We start from the raw sequence: 21,897 nt of genomic DNA, 5'->3' as shown, positions 1-21,897 counted from the left end.
GGGTATTAAATGTTTGATCACAAAGAAAGACGACACACATTTGGTGATCAGGTACCTTTATTCTTGTCTTTTTTTGAAGTTATGAATCAAATAATTTTTCCTGGGCTGAGCTCTTTAAGTACCAGGATTTTCATTTAAGTTGTTAGTTTTGCTCTGTACTGCACTGTAAGTTGAATCAGTCATTTTAATCTTTTCTGATTTGTTGTTTTCTGTAATGTTTGGTAAAAATCTGGAGAGTGTGTGATTTGATTTCTTGTATTTTATTGGGAATAGTTCTATTTTTATTGTGTTTATTTGTTTTGGGTTTTTTCATACATGTTGTGTAATCAGTAATTATCGAGTTTTATTATAAAATCTCTCATTATTTTTTATTAAATAGTCAGATATATGACTGTAAAGTTTAGATATTATTTATGCCTCTGCAATATCTAATTATAACAACATTTACTCAATTATCATTGAACATAATCAGATACAGTAGATAATATTTGACTTTATTTTGATAAATGTCAAATATAAATTCTTTGCTTCATAATTAGTGACATAACGAAGAATAACAGTATTTTATGCATCTGTTGATTTTCCAAATACTGAGTGTTTCCCTGTGATTCGTGTGGATGGTACTTAAATGATGAAACAAAGCATCTTCATTCAGATTTTGATTTCATGTTTTCTTTAATTTCATTGAAGATCCTGTCAAATCAAACTGAGCTTCCTAATCCCCACACCCACTCTGACACATGTGTTTTGCAGCAGTTTAATTTCTGTCTGTCAGCAGCATTAGCATGGAACGTAATGCAGAACAGGAAGAGAAAGGAAGATTGCAGTTATCACAGATCCATAAAACTTTAGAATTTGTAACCGGTGCTCTGGACTTGGTGGGAAATGTGCTTTTTGAGTGGATTTTTTTTTTTTTTTTTTTTTTGAAGAGTTACAAAACCAGTTTAAGACCTAAAACAATTTGAAATCCTTTGAATGTGTAGCTGCATTTGCATCCTGATGCTCTCAACTCAGCACTAAATGCGTGAGCAGCTCTCCACTTAGTCTATGCTGGCAGTAGTGCTAGATGGTCACATAGAGGAAGCATTAAGGCTATGAGCTGTGCAATGGCAAGGTCTATATAACACATAGAGGTTGTGCAGGTATATTAATATAAACACTGACATTGACTTGTGTGTGATATTTTAAATCTTTTTGAAACTATAATTTCATTCAGTGTCTTGATCTTCATCATATTTATGTGAGTCTTTGATTATTACCAAAGTCCTTAGGCCCAATCATACTGAAAGAAATAAGTCTTACAAGCTGCTGTACACTTTTGGCTATGACTATTTGTGTTTTGACACCTTTGTTGGGTATTTTCATAGGAATGATGAGGATGGATAATGAGGAAGGCCACAGATGGATTCCTTTGTTGGTGTATTATAATCTAAAAGTTAACTCCCTTTGCATGTGTAACCTGATAACAGGTCGCCCCTCCCCCAATTCAATTATCATTGCACTCTTTCTGCACTTGCTGTGCTTACACTACAGTCGGGAATATATTCCATTAAAGTTGTTGACTTTCAGAAACTGCTCTAAAACTGCTCTGAATTTAAGGATACTGACAGTGATGTACACTGTGTTGTTGGTATATATGTATCAATCTAATAAACTCAAACCTACACCATCCTCCCTATTCCGGTATTCTGACTGCTTGGTCGAGTTAACCTCCTGATCTATCTACAGCACATGGTGGAAACCTGAAATCAAGACAGAGAAGACTAGAGGTGAGATATGATCATTACTCAATATTAAAAATAATAAATGACAGATTTAGTGATATTTTCATAAATTATTTATCTACCACATCAATTAACAGCATGGCAGGGCAAAATATTTTTTCTAACATGGAAAAAGTGAAAGGAGACAGAAAGACTGGTGAGACTTAAATAGTCTCTTGGCTCTCGGAGGAGGCGGACACATCTTTCACCCTCTCCTTCCCTTATCTTCCCTGCTTGCTGCTTCTATCTCCTTATCTGGTGTCGTCTGACTCTAACCCCGAGAAAGCCTCTATCTCCCTCTTGTTCTCTGAAACCTAAAGAAGAGTTATGGATTTGATCAACTGGTCCCTTAATGCAATTGACACTCTATTCTTGATGAGAAGCCGAGGTTTGGGAGAGTGTCTTGGAGGGACGTTCCCTGCTGGATACACAATGGATGGGTGGCAGAAGTGCCACGTTGTGTGCCTGGCAGGACTGTCTACTGAGGACATTGAGAACATCTACCTATTTGGAACCATAATAACGGGGCTCTTGCTGATCGTAGCTGGCTCGGCCCTGGCTTATCTGAAATTGGAGAAAGCGGTGACTGCTGTTCAAACCGCCACAAAGCTGGCAGGTATGATCGAAAATGTGGGAAGAGCTGTGAGTACTCAGACTGTTCTTACTGAACGCAATATGGAAAACATCTTGGACGAGCTCACGGCTCTTTGTTAAGGGTTCAATATTGAGGAAGGGTACAAGAGGTGATCGAAGAATAACCACACTGATCTGGCCGGGTGAAGTCAAACGATGATTTTAATGAATACACGCGTGGGAAGACAACTCTGTACGCAGACAGCAATTGATCTTCGACTTACTAAAGCACAAACAATTATTTTATAACATCAGGGTTTGATTTAATGACGCCCCTTCATGCGTCACAGATACATTTTATACATACGTCAAATCAAAACAACACTGACTTTTACACAGTTCAAAAGAACATCATCTTCTATTTTCATGGCCGATTCCTCCGGTCAACCTTTCACTTCCTCTTTCTTGCCGAGAAAACAAGGAACGGTTCCTCTTTTACCGAGACCCTTTCGCAGTTAGCACCAGACATGTCTAAACTCTTTCCTATAAATAAATCTAACTAATGTGTGTGTGTTGACCTCACTCAGCCTCTATGTCACCTCTCACTGACTGTCTCTTGTCCTCAAATGCTCTTTCTCAATTCACCTGTTGCACTTCTGACCTTTCACCAGGACAGAGGCTCACTGAGACTATGTGTATGTCTTCTACTAAATAAATGTTCTAATCAAAAACCTCTAATGAAACCTTAATATAAAATGACCTGATATAAGTGTTTTGTAAGCATGTACTGCAATTCCTTCTATGGCTCCAAGTCACTTCCACAATAGATTGTCCGGACATCGCGCCGAACAAAGCTTCCAACCTCCAATTAATTGACCGAGCTCCAACTCTTTAATAAGCACAGATATGCATTGTGTATAAAATAATTATAACTGCATCTGGAATACAAAGTTATCATCATCATAAACATCTTAAGGCCATCTTAAAGCTATCTGTTACATTGTTAAAGCAATGATCAATTTGAATAACCTAGTACTTAGCCTGCTGCTCAAAATAACTTTCACTTCTGCAAACTCTCTGCAACTTCCTGTCACTTAAGTCTTTCTGAAAGACACACACTGTTCAACCTCTAAACGCAATATAAACTACAGATTATATTATTAATGCAATGGTAATGATAATTTTATTTAACAATGGCAGTAAAATAATTTCCCTACTCCACATTCCCTCTCTCGACCTCTGGCACACCAGAGGTCGCAATACATTGTGTCCACACTCCATGTGTAAGCTTAGGTTTTCTTGGTCCCTCTCTTGTGGTCCATCAGGCCTCGGACCTCCAGGATCCTCACCCCCCTGTGGTCACCGAGATCTTCTGCAAAGGAAACAAAACACCTTTTCCTGCACCTCCCTAACTCATCCTATTTGGGACTTCTGTAATCAAAAGCCTGATCCTAATTATGTTCTTAACTTATTGACTTGTATTTATATATTCTTCAACGTTACTCATCACTTTAAAACTCTTTAAGCGCTGCTTTCACGTTCGGTTGCTCGCTCTATTTTTCCCTTATCTGATCATCAACTTCCTGTACACAAACAGTCGCTGCTGCCAGTTCCTCTATTCTAATCTGAAGTCACCTTTTTAACAAGAAAATCATTATAAGCGCCTATTCTACTAAAAGATCCAAAAGAAAACAACCACTTTAATCAATTAAGTTTAAGCATATAAGCAATTACTCCTGCATACATCTCATCATAGCTAAATGCTGCCCAGAAACAACTCCTGTGTATTACCCTAACTTCATTTTGAAACCTCACATTTTCTATGTTATAACCTGTTTTTTGGTATAGCCTTTTATTTCATTTTGCTCCTTTTAATGTAAAAATACCTTCTAATTCTAATTTATCAGACTTAACAAAAATATATGCTTTCCTTCCTCTTTGGTCCTTCTTTAAGTTCAGTTAAAAGCTAAACGAATTTGAGGCCTTTTTCCTGGAATCAATACTGTCATGTGTGTTTCTGGACTCTGTGTCTGTAAGCGTGTGCAATCCTTCAATGACTCATATCATCCTCACAGTAGATTGGCTAATCATAGCGCTAGCCAAAGGCTCGTGACCCTCCAGAGACGGATTGAGCCACAACTCCTTTAAAGGCACAAAATGCAATATGTATAAAAATCATTTCCACGTATAAGCTCTCCCCTTTATCCTAAAAATAAAGCTATGTAATATCTGTATGTGAGCCTACATTATAACCACTACTTCTAGAAATCAAAAAGAAATCAACCCTGTTCTCCTCCTTCAACCCTCACTAATTTTCCCTCTAAGATTTATTCACAGCTTTGAAAAACCGGCATTGTATCTTCTTAACCGGATTCAGTTCACTTTAATCCTTTAACCTTAACATAATAAGACCCAAAAAAGTCCTAAAATGATCCTAAATTATTAAACAATTAAATTATTACACCCTAAATCCCCCTTTATTTTCGACACATGAAATGTGTCAAAATACTATACAACCTTAAAATGCTCAGTTTTTCCCCCTCATGATCCAATCTATGTCATAAAAATAAACTTAAAACAGAACAATTATCAGTCATGTCTTTCTTCAGTTACTTGTAACATGAGTTATATCAAAAAATGTTTCCCCTTTAGCATATGGCCTTCCCCCAACAATATACTATAATCCCATAATCTAACCCCAGTCAACAAAACAGAAAGTTTCTCTGGTAAAAGCCAATTGTTTGTCCACATTTATTCATCCTCACCTTCATCCAGTCACACGTTCACTCTCATGCAGTCACACCATATATTTGCTGATAGTGGAGCCTCCCGTTCGACCAGATTCTCCACCCTCAGCAAAATGAGCTCATTTTTTTCCATAGGAAAATATTTCTTTATGCTTTTGGACTGGATTGACTCGCTACAATCCTTTTTTAGACAGGGACTTTAGACCTGATCAGGTCCCCACAGGTAGCTTTCTCCTCAGCCAGTTGTAATCTGGAAAGCCCACCTTATATTTGCTCTCCCCGAGAATTTGTCAGCGCTGTTGCAGGCCTGCTTAGAACAGAAATGAGAAAAAATAGAGCTGATTATTAGCTCACAAAACACAAAACAAAATCACCTGACAGGTTTTCTTTAAGTGCAGTGTAAATAATGGGCCCCTTTCAGACATGTCCATGGTTAATCAAACTCCCTTTATTAAAAACAAAAACAACAACCCAAACCTAACTGACAGAATCAACCCATCACCACATCAACCTCAACACACAAAAGTTTTGCCACCACATAATTTCACCTCCTCAATACACCGAAAGTCTCATTAAAACCACACAATTTGCACACAAAAATCACCCCCTTATGCTCTTTAACATACTCAAATTCAGCATAAGACCCCCTTACGACAACATATAATCACTAAACTATAAATTTCCTACCCAAATCTCTGCCATACTTCCTCTTCTGTCTGCTATGCTTCCTCTTCTGAAAGTCTCAGTCACACACACACACCAGCTAATTTGCATACTGAGTCATATCTCAAGAAGTTGCTGTAACAAGAAACACATGTTTAAACATTACCAACTTATTAAATTATTTTATTTCTTTCTACAGTGATCACTAGCGTTGATTACTCAGTACGAGAGCACTCCTAAGTCACTCTTTTAAAACTACTTTAATCACCGTTTCTTTTCATAACTCCCTTTGTCATATAGCTTCTTTTGAGTTATTCCTCAGCTTCAAACTCAAATGTATTCTATTAAACATTCACCCCATTCTACCACTCATACAAATAGCAAGCTGATCTTCATTGTGTATGTTTGTGTTCTAAGCCAGGTTTAATCAGTGTCTATGCATTAATCATCATGAGCTTATCTTGTCTTTGTAAGGTTAATGCATTTTCTGTTTGTGTGTGTGTGATTTTGCCTGTGTTGCTTTTCCAGTGTGTCAGACTCCTTCATAATTTTGCCTTTAAACAGTCAATTTTCTCCTTCCCAAATTTGCTAACCCAAATTTTGATTTCCCACCTGAAATAGCAGCATTCCTTGACCTCAGCCAGAAGGTAGGGCTCCACTTGCCACTTTCCACCTCCGCCTTAGCCCCGTCTTCTTCACCTCATCTCACCAGTGAGTCTGAGCTCACAGGGACTGAGTGGGGCCGAGTAATCGTGACTGTGCCTGCCTTAGGTTGTCCCAGGGTTTCGAGGTGGGATCTTACCCGTCATGGGCTATCCAGCCTTCCATACTCGCCTGATACGGGGGCCAAGTGGGCAGGGGAGGGAACACACTGGCTCTGGAAATTAAAGGAGTGTTAGCTGCTTCCTTCATTGCATCTTATATTAAACTATCTCACTTCTGATTCTTTCCTCGAATAATTTCACATATGGCACTTTGTGTATGTGTGTTTTCTATTCATTAATGTAATTGTCAGTTATTTTCTCTCTTTATTTTACTTTTTATCTGTTTGTTTGTAACGTTCTACTTTAGTTCTACTAAATCTTCATGTAAACAATACACCCTTATTTCACGCACACTCTGCAGTTTGCCTACGCACACACTTCTCTCTCAGACTTCCTCTGTTCACACACTTGCCTATGAGTTATTATTAGTTCTTTATTACTTTGTACAAATCACACAGAATCATTCAAATCGAGTACTCACAGCATTCACATCACAACCTTCAACGTGCTCACTTTCAATCCTGCAAGATGCAGAGATGGACATCTCCTTCACCTAACATAAAACTAAATTACCATATCAACATACAATTACTGAAATTCAAACTCAAATACACCGTCTGTTTTAATAAAGTCAAAGAGTAAACGGGTGTACCAAGTGTATGTACTTATGTGTTTTTGAACTGAAAGAAAAAGAAACTCAAACTTTTATAACATCACTCATGCATCACTTAAATTAAAAACACTTTCAAAGTTTAAAACATCCTACTTTACATCACCAAAGAAATACCTCTCACACCTTTATTCATCATTCAAAACCTTCTAGTCACCGCATTCACACACTTAAACTGTGACCAGAGTTGAGGAATATAACTCAAAACACGCTTTCCTAAGAGTATTTTAGACATGCCTTTCATAATCAGAAAGAGCAAGTAAACAAAAACAAAGAAAAAAATGATTGAAACCCCTATTAATTATCACCGCACACACAAGAAATTGAAAAAATAAAACACACCAGCAACTACTGCTACGGCAACTCAATACTTTATTTATAGTCCTCTAATAAACATAAATGGCATTTTAAACACACATTCAACAATGTTTGCAGCAGTATCTGTAAAACCAACTGTGGCTTAAACAGTTCACTGCTTACTCATTTGCATTTTCACTCACACACACACCGTCTAAAAATAGCAGCAAGCAGTCAGTGCATTACTGACTCGACACACAGCCTCCTCTCACTTTATATTACAAAGACGTCTTATATTTACAACTACTGCCAGATCTGTCAGCTTTAGCGCCTACACAATTTCGACAAATTTCAGTTAACGGTCTAACCGATAAAGTCCAACTTTTTTGTAATCAATTAACCAGTATCTGTCCAACAGTTTCTGGCCTCATCTCTAAAGTCCCTAACTCAATTTAAAAGCGTCAACCAACCCAAACTTTGCCTGAAGCTCCATTTTTTGGCGTTTTCACAGCCAAGGCTTACCCTGAAGTTTTAAGTTAAAGTTACACGCCCGAAGTCCAACTCCTCCTGTCCAAAAAAGCGCAGAGTACCGTTCCAAACGGTAAGGAGACTCTAACTCCTAGCTATTTTGAAGGTTCCCAAGTTCTTCCCGGTTGCCGACCGTACTAACCCTATTCGCCGATAGGTCAGGGCCAAGCGTCCTTGGCCGGGAGGGAGCGTTACCTCCGAGAACTGCACTTCCTAGCAGACTCTAACTGCCGTTCTAGAATAATTTATAATACTTTGAAACAACAATCAACACCCAACACAAGTGTATGACTGAGGCAGATCTAACCTGATGGACAATAGGGACTCTAACCCACAAAATGACCAACAAAGGTCTGACCTAATGACCAACCGGGACTTTAACCCACAAAATGACCAAATCCCCTACCAAACTACTTGAGACTCTAACTCAATTTCTTTGGGACTTCAACCCAGTATTTAAACTTTTCCTAGCAGACTCTAACTGCTTTTAAATCCTTTTCCTTGGGACTCCAACCCAATTTTCCTAGCAGACTTTAACTGCTTCAACTCATGAGATTTTTCATCAAAATCAAAACAGACATCCACCAGTAATTTCAGTGAGCGGACTTTTAATTTTCACAGCCCAATTTGACACACTTTGGAAATAATTCAACAGGTAGTGTCTTACCTTTTTAGATATGATACGCCGGCGTGCGTCCACTCACTTTTGACCACTGGTCAAGTCTGCCCGTCTGACCACCTTGGACCCCGGATTTCTCCGTCTAAACCTCCAACTCTCCCTCCTCAATAACCGGACGAGCCTCCAAAATGTTAAGGGTTCAATATTGAGGAAGGGTACAAGAGGTGATCGAAGAATAACCACACTGATCTGGCCGGGTGAAGTCAAACGATGATTTTAATGAATACACGCGTGGGAAGACAACTCTGTACGCAGACAGCAATTGATCTTCGACTTACTAAAGCACAAACAATTATTTTATAACATCAGGGTTTGATTTAATGACGCCCCTTCATGCGTCACAGATACATTTTATACATACGTCAAATCAAAACAACACTGACTTTTACACAGTTCAAAAGAACATCATCTTCTATTTTCATGGCCGATTCCTCCGGTCAACCTTTCACTTCCTCTTTCTTGCCGAGAAAACAAGGAACGGTTCCTCTTTTACCGAGACCCTTTCGCAGTTAGCACCAGACATGTCTAAACTCTTTCCTATAAATAAATCTAACTAATGTGTGTGTGTTGACCTCACTCAGCCTCTATGTCACCTCTCACTGACTGTCTCTTGTCCTCAAATGCTCTTTCTCAATTCACCTGTTGCACTTCTGACCTTTCACCAGGACAGAGGCTCACTGAGACTATGTGTATGTCTTCTACTAAATAAATGTTCTAATCAAAAACCTCTAATGAAACCTTAATATAAAATGACCTGATATAAGTGTTTTGTAAGCATGTACTGCAATTCCTTCTATGGCTCCAAGTCACTTCCACAATAGATTGTCCGGACATCGCGCCGAACAAAGCTTCCAACCTCCAATTAATTGACCGAGCTCCAACTCTTTAATAAGCACAGATATGCATTGTGTATAAAATAATTATAACTGCATCTGGAATACAAAGTTATCATCATCATAAACATCTTAAGGCCATCTTAAAGCTATCTGTTACATTGTTAAAGCAATGATCAATTTGAATAACCTAGTACTTAGCCTGCTGCTCAAAATAACTTTCACTTCTGCAAACTCTCTGCAACTTCCTGTCACTTAAGTCTTTCTGAAAGACACACACTGTTCAACCTCTAAACGCAATATAAACTACAGATTATATTATTAATGCAATGGTAATGATAATTTTATTTAACAATGGCAGTAAAATAATTTCCCTACTCCACATTCCCTCTCTCGACCTCTGGCACACCAGAGGTCGCAATACATTGTGTCCACACTCCATGTGTAAGCTTAGGTTTTCTTGGTCCCTCTCTTGTGGTCCATCAGGCCTCGGACCTCCAGGATCCTCACCCCCCTGTGGTCACCGAGATCTTCTGCAAAGGAAACAAAACACCTTTTCCTGCACCTCCCTAACTCATCCTATTTGGGACTTCTGTAATCAAAAGCCTGATCCTAATTATGTTCTTAACTTATTGACTTGTATTTATATATTCTTCAACGTTACTCATCACTTTAAAACTCTTTAAGCGCTGCTTTCACGTTCGGTTGCTCGCTCTATTTTTCCCTTATCTGATCATCAACTTCCTGTACACAAACAGTCGCTGCTGCCAGTTCCTCTATTCTAATCTGAAGTCACCTTTTTAACAAGAAAATCATTATAAGCGCCTATTCTACTAAAAGATCCAAAAGAAAACAACCACTTTAATCAATTAAGTTTAAGCATATAAGCAATTACTCCTGCATACATCTCATCATAGCTAAATGCTGCCCAGAAACAACTCCTGTGTATTACCCTAACTTCATTTTGAAACCTCACATTTTCTATGTTATAACCTGTTTTTTGGTATAACCTTTTATTTCATTTTGCTCCTTTTAATGTAAAAATACCTTCTAATTCTAATTTATCAGACTTAACAAAAATATATGCTTTCCTTCCTCTTTGGTCCTTCTTTAAGTTCAGTTAAAAGCTAAATGAATTTGAGGCCTTTTTCCTGGAATCAATACTGTCATGTGTGTTTCTGGACTCTGTGTCTGTAAGCGTGTGCAATCCTTCAATGACTCATATCATCCTCACAGTAGATTGGCTAATCATAGCGCTAGCCAAAGGCTCATGACCCTCAAGAGACGGATTGAGCCACAACTCCTTTAAAGGCACAAAATGCAATATGTATAAAAATCATTTCCACGTATAAGCTCTCCCCTTTATCCTAAAAATAAAGCTATGTAATATCTGTATGTGAGCCTACATTATAACCACTACTTCTAGAAATCAAAAGAAATCAACCCTGTTCTCCTCCTTCAACCCTCACTAATTTTCCCTCTAAGATTATTCACAGCTTTGAAAAACCGGCATTGTATCTTCTTAACCGGATTCAGTTCACTTTAATCCTTTAACCTTAACATAATAAGACCCAAAAAAGTCCTAAAATGATCCTAAATTATTAAACAATTAAATTATTACACCCTAAATCCCCCTTTATTTTCGACACATGAAATGTGTCAAAATACTATACAACCTTAAAATGCTCAGTTTTTCCCCCTCATGATCCAATCTATGTCATAAAAATAAACTTAAAACAGAACAATTATCAGTCATGTCTTTCTTCAGTTACTTGTAACATGAGTTATATCAAAAAATGTTTCCCCTTTAGCATATGGCCTTCCCCCAACAATATACTATAATCCCATAATCTAACCCCAGTCAACAAAACAGAAAGTTTCTCTGGTAAAAGCCAATTGTTTGTCCACATTTATTCATCCTCACCTTCATCCAGTCACACGTTCACTCTCATGCAGTCACACCATATATTTGCTGATAGTGGAGCCTCCCGTTCGACCAGATTCTCCACCCTCAGCAAAATGAGCTCATTTTTTTCCATAGGAAAATATTTCTTTATGCTTTTGGACTGGATTGACTCGCTACAATCCTTTTTTAGACAGGGACTTTAGACCTGATCAGGTCCCCACAGGTAGCTTTCTCCTCAGCCAGTTGTAATCTGGAAAGCCCACCTTATATTTGCTCTCCCCGAGAATTTGTCAGCGCTGTTGCAGGCCTGCTTAGAACAGAAATGAGAAAAAATAGAGCTGATTATTAGCTCACAAAACACAAAACAAAATCACCTGACAGGTTTTCTTTAAGTGCAGTGTAAATAATGGGCCCCTTTCAGACATGTCCATGGTTAATCAAACTCCCTTTATTAAAAACAAAAACAACAACCCAAACCTAACTGACAGAATCAACCCATCACCACATCAACCTCAACACACAAAAGTTTTGCCACCACATAATTTCACCTCCTCAATACACCGAAAGTCTCATTAAAAACCACACAATTTGCACACAAAAATCACCCCCTTATGCTCTTTAACATACTCAAATTCAGCATAAGACCCCCTTACGACAACATATAATCACTAAACTATAAATTTCCTACCCAAATCTCTGCCATACTTCCTCTTCTGTCTGCTATGCTTCCTCTTCTGAAAGTCTCAGTCACACACACACACCAGCTAATTTGCATACTGAGTCATATCTCAAGAAGTTGCTGTAACAAGAAACACATGTTTTAAACATTACCAACTTATTAAATTATTTTATTTCTTTCTACAGTGATCACTAGCGTTGATTACTCAGTACGAGAGCACTCCTAAGTCACTCTTTTAAAACTACTTTAATCACCGTTTCTTTTCATAACTCCCTTTGTCATATAGCTTCTTTTGAGTTATTCCTCAGCTTCAAACTCAAATGTATTCTATTAAACATTCACCCCATTCTACCACTCATACAAATAGCAAGCTGATCTTCATTGTGTATGTTTGTGTTCTAAGCCAGGTTTAATCAGTGTCTATGCATTAATCATCATGAGCTTATCTTGTCTTTGTAAGGTTAATGCATTTTCTGTTTGTGTGTGTGTGATTTTGCCTGTGTTGCTTTTCCAGTGTGTCAGACTCCTTCATAATTTTGCCTTTAAACAGTCAATTTTCTCCTTCCCAAATTTGCTAACCCAAATTTTGATTTCCCACCTGAAATAGCAGCATTCCTTGACCTCAGCCAGAAGGTAGGGCTCCACTTGCCACTTTCCACCTCCGCCTTAGCCCCGTCTTCTTCACCTCATCTCACCAGTGAGTCTGAGCTCACAGGGACTGAGTGGGGCCGAGTAATCGTGACTGTGCCTGCCTTAGGTTGTCCCAGGGTTTCGAGGTGGGATCTTACCCGTCATGGGCTATCCAGCCTTCCATACTCGCCTGATACGGGGGCCAAGTGGGCAGGGGAGGGAACACACTGGCTCTGGAAATTAAAGGAGTGTTAGCTGCTTCCTTCATTGCATCTTATATTAAACTATCTCACTTCTGATTCTTTCCTCGAATAATTTCACATATGGCACTTTGTGTATGTGTGTTTTCTATTCATTAATGTAATTGTCAGTTATTTTCTCTCTTTATTTTACTTTTTATCTGTTTGTTTGTAACGTTCTACTTTAGTTCTACTAAATCTTCATGTAAACAATACACCCTTATTTCACGCACACTCTGCAGTTTGCCTACGCACACACTTCTCTCTCAGACTTCCTCTGTTCACACACTTGCCTATGAGTTATTATTAGTTCTTTATTACTTTGTACAAATCACACAGAATCATTCAAATCGAGTACTCACAGCATTCACATCACAACCTTCAACGTGCTCACTTTCAATCCTGCAAGATGCAGAGATGGACATCTCCTTCACCTAACATAAAACTAAATTACCATATCAACATACAATTACTGAAATTCAAACTCAAATACACCGTCTGTTTTAATAAAGTCAAAGAGTAAACGGGTGTACCAAGTGTATGTACTTATGTGTTTTTGAACTGAAAGAAAAAGAAACTCAAACTTTTATAACATCACTCATGCATCACTTAAATTAAAAACACTTTCAAAGTTTAAAACATCCTACTTTACATCACCAAAGAAATACCTCTCACACCTTTATTCATCATTCAAAACCTTCTAGTCACCGCATTCACACACTTAAACTGTGACCAGAGTTGAGGAATATAACTCAAAACACGCTTTCCTAAGAGTATTTTAGACATGCCTTTCATAATCAGAAAGAGCAAGTAAACAAAAACAAAGAAAAAAATGATTGAAACCCCTATTAATTATCACCGCACACACAAGAAATTGAAAAAATAAAACACACCAGCAACTACTGCTACGGCAACTCAATACTTTATTTATAGTCCTCTAATAAACATAAATGGCATTTTAAACACACATTCAACAATGTTTGCAGCAGTATCTGTAAAACCAACTGTGGCTTAAACAGTTCACTGCTTACTCATTTGCATTTTCACTCACACACACACCGTCTAAAAATAGCAGCAAGCAGTCAGTGCATTACTGACTCGACACACAGCCTCCTCTCACTTTATATTACAAAGACGTCTTATATTTACAACTACTGCCAGATCTGTCAGCTTTAGCGCCTACACAATTTCGACAAATTTCAGTTAACGGTCTAACCGATAAAGTCCAACTTTTTTGTAATCAATTAACCAGTATCTGTCCAACAGTTTCTGGCCTCATCTCTAAAGTCCCTAACTCAATTTAAAAGCGTCAACCAACCCAAACTTTGCCTGAAGCTCTATTTTTTGGCGTTTCCCAGCCAAGGCTTACCCCGAAGTGTTAAGTTAAAGTTACACGCCCGAAGTCCAACTTCTGCTGACCAAAAAAGCGCAGACTACCGTTCCAAACGGTAAGGAGACTCTAACTCCTAGCTATTTTGAAGGTTCCCAAGTTCTTCCCGGTTGCCGACTGTACTAACCCTATTCGCCGATAGGTCAGGGCCAAGCGTCCTTGGCCGGGAGGGAGCGTTACCTCCGAGAACTGCGCTTCCTAGCAGACTCTAACTGCCATCCTATAATAATTTATAACACTTTGAAACAACAATCAACACCCAAAACAAGTGTATGACTGAGGCAGATCTACCCTGATGGACAATGGGGACTCCAACCCACAAAATGACCAACAAAGGTCTGACCTAATGACCAACCGGGACTTTAACCCACAAAATGATCAAATTCCCTACCAAACTACTTGAGACTCTAACTCAATTTCTTTGGGACTTCAACCCAGTATTTAAACTTTTCCTAGCAGACTCTAACTGCTTTTAAATCCTTTTCCTTGGGACTCCAACCCAATTTTCCTAGCAGACTTTAACTGCTTCAACTCATGAGATTTTTCATCAAAATCAAAACAGACACCCACCAGTAATTTCAGTGAGCGGACTTTTAATTTTCACAGCCCAATTTGACACACTTTGGAAATAATTCAACAGGTAGTGTCTTACCTTTTAGATATGATACGCCGGCGTGCGTCCACTCACTTTTGACCACTGGTCAAGTCTGCCCGTCTGACCACCTTGGACCCCGGATTTCTCCGTCTAAACCTCCAACTCTCCCTCCTCAATAACCGGACGAGCCTCCAAAATGTTAAGGGTTCAATATTGAGGAAGGGTACAAGAGGTGATCGAAGAATAACCACACTGATCTGGCCGGGTGAAGTCAAACGATGATTTTAATGAATACACGCGTGGGAAGACAACTCTGTACGCAGACAGCAATTGATCTTCGACTTACTAAAGCACAAACAATTATTTTATAACATCAGGGTTTGATTTAATGACGCCCCTTCATGCGTCACAGATACATTTTATACATACGTCAAATCAAAACAACACTGACTTTTACACAGTTCAAAAGAACATCATCTTCTATTTTCATGGCCGATTCCTCCGGTCAACCTTTCACTTCCTCTTTCTTGCCGAGAAAACAAGGAACGGTTCCTCTTTTACCGAGACCCTTTCGCAGTTAGCACCAGACATGTCTAAACTCTTTCCTATAAATAAATCTAACTAATGTGTGTGTGTTGACCTCACTCAGCCTCTATGTCACCTCTCACTGACTGTCTCTTGTCCTCAAATGCTCTTTCTCAATTCACCTGTTGCACTTCTGACCTTTCACCAGGACAGAGGCTCACTGAGACTATGTGTATGTCTTCTACTAAATAAATGTTCTAATCAAAAACCTCTAATGAAACCTTAATATAAAATGACCTGATATAAGTGTTTTGTAAGCATGTACTGCAATTCCTTCTATGGCTCCAAGTCACTTCCACAATAGATTGTCCGGACATCGCGCTGAACAAAGCTTCCAACCTCCAATTAATTGACCGAGCTCCAACTCTTTAATAAGCACAGATATGCATTGTGTATAAAATAATTATAACTGCATCTGGAATACAAAGTTATCATCATCATAAACATCTTAAGGCCATCTTAAAGCTATCTGTTACATTGTTAAAGCAATGATCAATTTGAATAACCTAGTACTTAGCCTGCTGCTCAAAATAACTTTCACTTCTGCAAACTCTCTGCAACTTCCTGTCACTTAAGTCTTTCTGAAAGACACACACTGTTCAACCTCTAAACGCAATATAAACTACAGATTATATTATTAATGCAATGGTAATGATAATTTTATTTAACAATGGCAGTAAAATAATTTCCCTACTCCACATCTTAAACAGATGATACAACAGGAGACCAGTGATGACATTAAGAATAACTGTAAAACTGATGCAGTTTGTTTGTCCCAAAACAACCTTTACAGCATCTCTCATGCGGCTACCCCCACACCTGCGTAGGCTGTGGACTGTTGATCTTTGACTAATAGGCAAAAGGACACTCTCTCAGGCTGAACACAAGATATACATTCCAACACACGTACACTGATACTGATACACCCACACCACCACCCTCCCTTGCCCGAATCCAACGCCTCCTTCCATGCTTTCCTCCCATCCAATGTGGACAGCGGCTCAGCCAGAAGCGCAATCACTAGATTGCAGCATCCCAGATGCAGCTGTTCCACCATACCCTTCATCATGGCACTATTGTGCTATGGTATCATGATGAAGGGTATGGTGGCGCATGTGTTTGGCTCTGCCGCTGCCGGGTGCAGTTTGCTCCACTACTTTTGTGTTATTTTTTTTCTGCTTTGCTGTTCTCATTTAGTTTTAACGATGTATTGGCTGCGTTGGTGTATGATCGTCTGGCTTTGCTATCTATCCCATCTTTTATGATGCCTCATGATGTCTCTTCGTCCTCCTTCGGCATTTTCCACCCTCTTCCATCAGCTGGATCCTCGTCAGGTGATTTTGGCGGATCCTCTAGACCACGGAGAAGGAGAGTGAGAAGAGGAGGCTTTCAGGTAAAGCTCAGGCTTTACTGGCTGCGGGGTTCGGCTGGGAAATGACACCGAGCGTGCCTTGTCTCCTGTGCTCAGAGAAGCTCCATGGAGGTGGACTTGTTTTCCACGTCCCTGTTTGGATACGCTGGGCCCGGCTCTTTGAGACTGGCCTGCCTGGGGAGGGTTTATCCAGACTCTTCTGCTGGCTGGCTTTTTCTTCCCTCGGATTCTATGAGCAAGATGGTTCAAACCCTGAGTATCTACGTCCTTTAACTTGAGCCTCCGCAAATACGGAGGCTTCTACTTCGCTGAATATGGCGCTTTTTTAACCTCGATCTCTGTCTAATAAATCATTCTTGTTGAATGATTTTATATTATCTAAAAAACTGGATTCTTTTATTCCAAACTGAGACCTGGCAGTGGGACGTAGACTATTCGTCATTTGTTGAACTCTGCCCGGATGGCTATACTTTTATTACCCAGCCTAGAGTTTTTGATCATTCAACCAATCTTTTTAATAATTATTGCCTTTCTATTTTAGCTGAAATTTATCCGGTTAAAACGAGGAAAGTTTCTGCTTGCAAATCTCCTCCTTGGCTAAATGACAGTATTCGTTGTCTAAAACATGATTGTCGTAAAGCAGAGCGCAGGTGGAGGAAAACTCACCTAACTGTTCATCTCCTCTACCTAAAGGACCTTTTAGCTTCTTTTAATAATGTGATCAGAGATGTGAGGGCTGCCTATTTCTCACACTTGGTTACAAAGAGCAGAGGTAATCCTAAGGTGCTATTCAACACCATTTGTGGCATTGTTACTCTTGCTCTACCTGTGGCCCCTATTTCATGCAGGGCTTTCTAAAAAAGCCTTAAAGTGGTGACGTCTCTCCCAGAGCTCCAGTTCAGTGACATCTACATGTATCTTGTAGAGAATCGCTCACTTTACACTGCTGCCAGCATGAGAGCTTACCTAGTACGGACAGCTACATTTGTTTTACATCTGGATGGAAACAAGAAGAACAAAAATAGTTAAAACAACGGTAGCTAGCTTGAACAAACTACCATAAGTAATTCTTGAACTATGTTGATTTGGACAAATACTACATGATAAAAGGGGCAACTGGTGTGATTTGGCCTGTAAGCCAGGGTTAGGAAAGGTGTGTTCACATGTTGGTGCCTTACTCTGAGCTCTTCTGTCACCTGTAAACAAACGCAACTAAGAGCACAACAGGTTTCTGGAAGTTAAACTAAAAGATGTTTAAAGGAAGGCTGGAGAGCAAATGGCCACATTACTGTTTTTGCCCGCCAAATGGGCGGGTCCCAGTAGCTCTGCCATCATGTGAAAATAATGGATAATTATAACTTCCACCTTAAAATTATGTAGTATGTAGTCCATTAATAGACATAGATTAATTAATTAATTAATGGCAGGACTTCTTTGAGGAGTCTTGAAGAGATGGGGTCTAAAAGTCACATTGATGGTTCGGAGGAAGTCATTACTGAAGCTAACTCAGAAAGATCAATTAAAGAGAAAGAGCCAAAGGAAATATTAATAGTTTTGAAGGTAGCTGTACATAATGTTTCATCTGTGAGATGGTTATGAGTATCGTTTTTGGCAAGAAGAAGAAGAATGTCCTTGGTTTGAAGCCAGTGTGGGCCTTTTTGTTTGGAGTTTGCATATTCTGCCCAATTCTACGTAGGTTCTCTCTAGGTATGCTGGGATATTCATACACACCAAAGACATGCTGGTGAATGTGAGTGTGAATGGTTGTCTGTCTCTATGTGTCTGGGATAGGCTCCAGCTCACATTATGGCCCATCCCCATGACGTTGAAGTGGACAAGTGGAAGAAATTGCCTGGATGGATATCATATAAAACATTTCTGTGACCACCACCAGAACTTATTATTCCAGGTTGGTTTTTGGATGTTTTGACCTTCAGTCTTTATCGCTTCCAAGCAGTACACATGTTGTGTGCCCATCTACAGGTGTACAATGTACAGCCCTGGCATTCTGTTTGATTTATTGAAGATTGTATTGCCTGATATGCTCATGTCATATTTTGCAAAGGGGAAGAGTCTCACTTCTAACAAAATCACACATACATGTTGCATCCAAGTAAAGTGAACAAGCTTTTTAGTTTTTTAACAAAAATCTCCAAATTTTGAGTAACATTTGAGCAACACATCAAGACATCATACAGAACAACACAGCCAAATGAGAGGAAGTGGAATAAGATTCAAGATACTGTTCTTGATGCATGAAACAGGCCTGTTTCATGCATTTATTTTTAAAATAATTCAGTTGAAGCATGGTTGAAAAGCTTTTGTCAGATGAAAGTTATTTCTGTGACCATTGTGGGTTTTTCTTTCATTGACCGAAGGGTACCAACAATTTTGTTCACGTCTGTATACATAGTTAGAATACATATACATAGATGTTGCCCACCTGTGGTAAACAGGAAGCTGTGGGTGGAAAGATTACTGTATCTATGTACCGCATGTATTATATTCTGTCTGCAGTGTGCTGCCGGCAGGAAATGAGACATAGTCAGACGTGGGAACGGTGGGTGAAGCAAGCAGTCTAGCTTTTAAAAATTCTGTTTCTGTTTCTGGCTCATTCTGTGTGATGTGCACTTTCTTTTCTAGATAGATTTAAATAAACAAGATTCAACAGCACTGTGTTTTAGTGTTAGTTAAGCTGGATCATTTTAACATTTTCAACTGTACAGAATGGAGAGAACTGACTTTAAAATAGTTGTAAATGTGTATTGCATGATCAGTGGAGGAATAAGAAAAACTATGTAAATGAATACTCACAAATCCATGTTCCACTTCACACAAACATGAAACTATTTGGACACAAATGTGCACAACTTGAATAAATTTAAATTCATACACAGATTTAGAATGCCCCTGATCCAGAAAACCACAACAACATGAAACATGACTATTACTCAGGTGAGCTTTTCAACAGTAATGTGGAAATGGCAGGTGCTCTATCAGTCATACACACCAACAGTAGAAAGATGCAGAAACTGCACAAAACAGGAATATTTATATCAGTTCATAGAGTTGAATGTTTTTTCTGTATCTGAGACTAATAACAAAGACTATGATGTGACTAGTTTAAAGTTAAAAGGACCAATAGAAATGGAGAAGCAGTTTCCCTGCCTGTTGGTGGAAAGCATGCCTCGCACCACAGAAAACATGTTTTTAACTGTAGAAACTGTTGATGAGAAATATCAAGTATATCTTTTTAGTTGTGTATCTAGAATGCCAGGTAGCTTCACTGATCCACTCAGTAACAAATTGATTGGTATGTTTGACAAAGCAAATAAAAACAAGGTGAAAACAATGTGTAGTAATTTTTATACTGACTTGGTAAATCCACACAAAGGGACCAATGATTTTATTAATACAGTGTACAGGAAAGCCCTTTTCTGTAGTTCTTAAACCAAACTGATTAACATCTGATTCGGCTACATGTAGAGTTCAATATAATCATGTTCACAGGAAGTAGTGAACATGATTAACTGAGACAGAGAAATGAATGTATTTGGTGATTAGACTCTGATGACCCATTGTGGCAGAACAGAATCCTGGTGGTGATTTAGGACAGGACCAACCCAGAGTCTAGGCGCCGGTGGTGATGAAGATGAAGACTGAGGCTTGGATGGAGGTCTGACTGAGGAGTCTGTGATGTGGAGATGGGGAGAAGGTGAGTGGCAAAAATGAGAGTTTGAAAATGAGGATGACGGAGAACACAGATTTAAACTATGCAACATGGAGGCTGATTGGCCCAAAGAAGGCAGGAAAGAAAATGATTGGACTAATGGAGTAATGATTGACAGCATGGAAAAGTGATAGCAGTGTAAAGAACAGAAAAGCAGCCAAACACTCAGGAAAGCAGGCAGATGACCGATTACAGACATTCACTACTGAACTTGTGCATAAGCTTCATAAAACACAGAGAGCAAAATAATAGCGGCTCTACTTATAAATGAACTTTTCCAAGTCCTTGTGTTTGTGGTCTGGTTCTTTTCCTTAGTATCTTGACACATTAGCTCTTAGTTGCATGTTCTGTCTGTATTGTATTTTTTGAGTTATTTGATTAGACCCTGTGTTAGGTCTAAACTTATAGACCTCGCTGACTCAGAGACTTATTCCCATGAACAAAGCAAGACAGAACAGCGATCGATCGGTTTTAACGTGCACAAGGGAAGCCTGGTCGGATTTTCAGAGCAGCACTCTGCCCTCGACCTCAAACGGCTCTGACCTTGGCTCCCTCTGCAGCCTTTTTGTTAAATACAGTTATAGTTTACACAAGCACCACCCATGGAAAAAACCCATGTGGCGTGTCAGGCACTGTGTGTGTGCGAGCATGTGTGTGTGTGGGTGTGTATGCACGTGTGAGTGTCTCTCTGTGTGCGTGACTTCCTGGTTACAACAGTATTAACTACATTCTTAACATGACTACAGCAAGAAAACTGTAGTTTTTCACCCAATCTACTTATTCATAAACGTGACAATTTGCAGTGTTTCGAAAGGAGCATTGCAAAAAAAATTGGCATTTAAAGGAAGATACAAACAATCAATTGCTACAGCAAGATAACTACATACTCGCCTCTGTCAGTGCGCCCCAGGGTGGCTGTGGCTACAATGTAGCTGCCATCACCAGTGTGTGAATGTGTGCGTTAATGGGTGGGTGACTGAATGTAGTGTGAAGCGCTTTGGGGTCCTTAGGGACTAGTAAAGCGCTATAGAAATACAAGCCATTTACCATTCTTGGTCATAAAAAAAGTGTCATCTCACCCCACCCCTACATACAGTTTAACCCCTCTAACGGTCCACCGTACACAAACACAGGTGAGGCCATAAACGGCAGGACGTTTACTAAACAAGGAAAAAGAAACCTCACATAGGATGTGCCTGCAATTAAACACTCTAACCTTCCCCACCACTCAACAGGCCGGGGAGGTGGATAGGA

The 21,897-nt window shown here is 39.2% G+C and overlaps 1 long non-coding RNA gene across 1 annotated transcript; it reads right to left on the bottom strand.

Moving 5' to 3' along the window:
• Nucleotides 1-4,325: 4,325 nt before the first annotated feature.
• On the bottom strand, nucleotides 4,326-16,236 carry LOC120722442. The gene is made up of 2 exons (XR_005693461.1): nucleotides 12,701-16,236; nucleotides 4,326-6,623 (listed from the first exon to the last, which is right to left on the bottom strand). It is a non-coding gene; the product is annotated as an uncharacterized LOC120722442 (long non-coding RNA).
• Nucleotides 16,237-21,897: the final 5,661 nt, after the last annotated feature.

This window comes from Simochromis diagramma, unplaced genomic scaffold (assembly GCF_900408965.1).
Source record: "Simochromis diagramma unplaced genomic scaffold, fSimDia1.1 OVJJ01000778.1, whole genome shotgun sequence".
In the NCBI taxonomy this organism is placed as follows: domain Eukaryota; kingdom Metazoa; phylum Chordata; class Actinopteri; order Cichliformes; family Cichlidae; genus Simochromis; species Simochromis diagramma.
The sequence above is the reverse complement of the archived record's forward strand: the minus strand, read 5'-3'. Positions and strand labels throughout refer to the sequence as shown.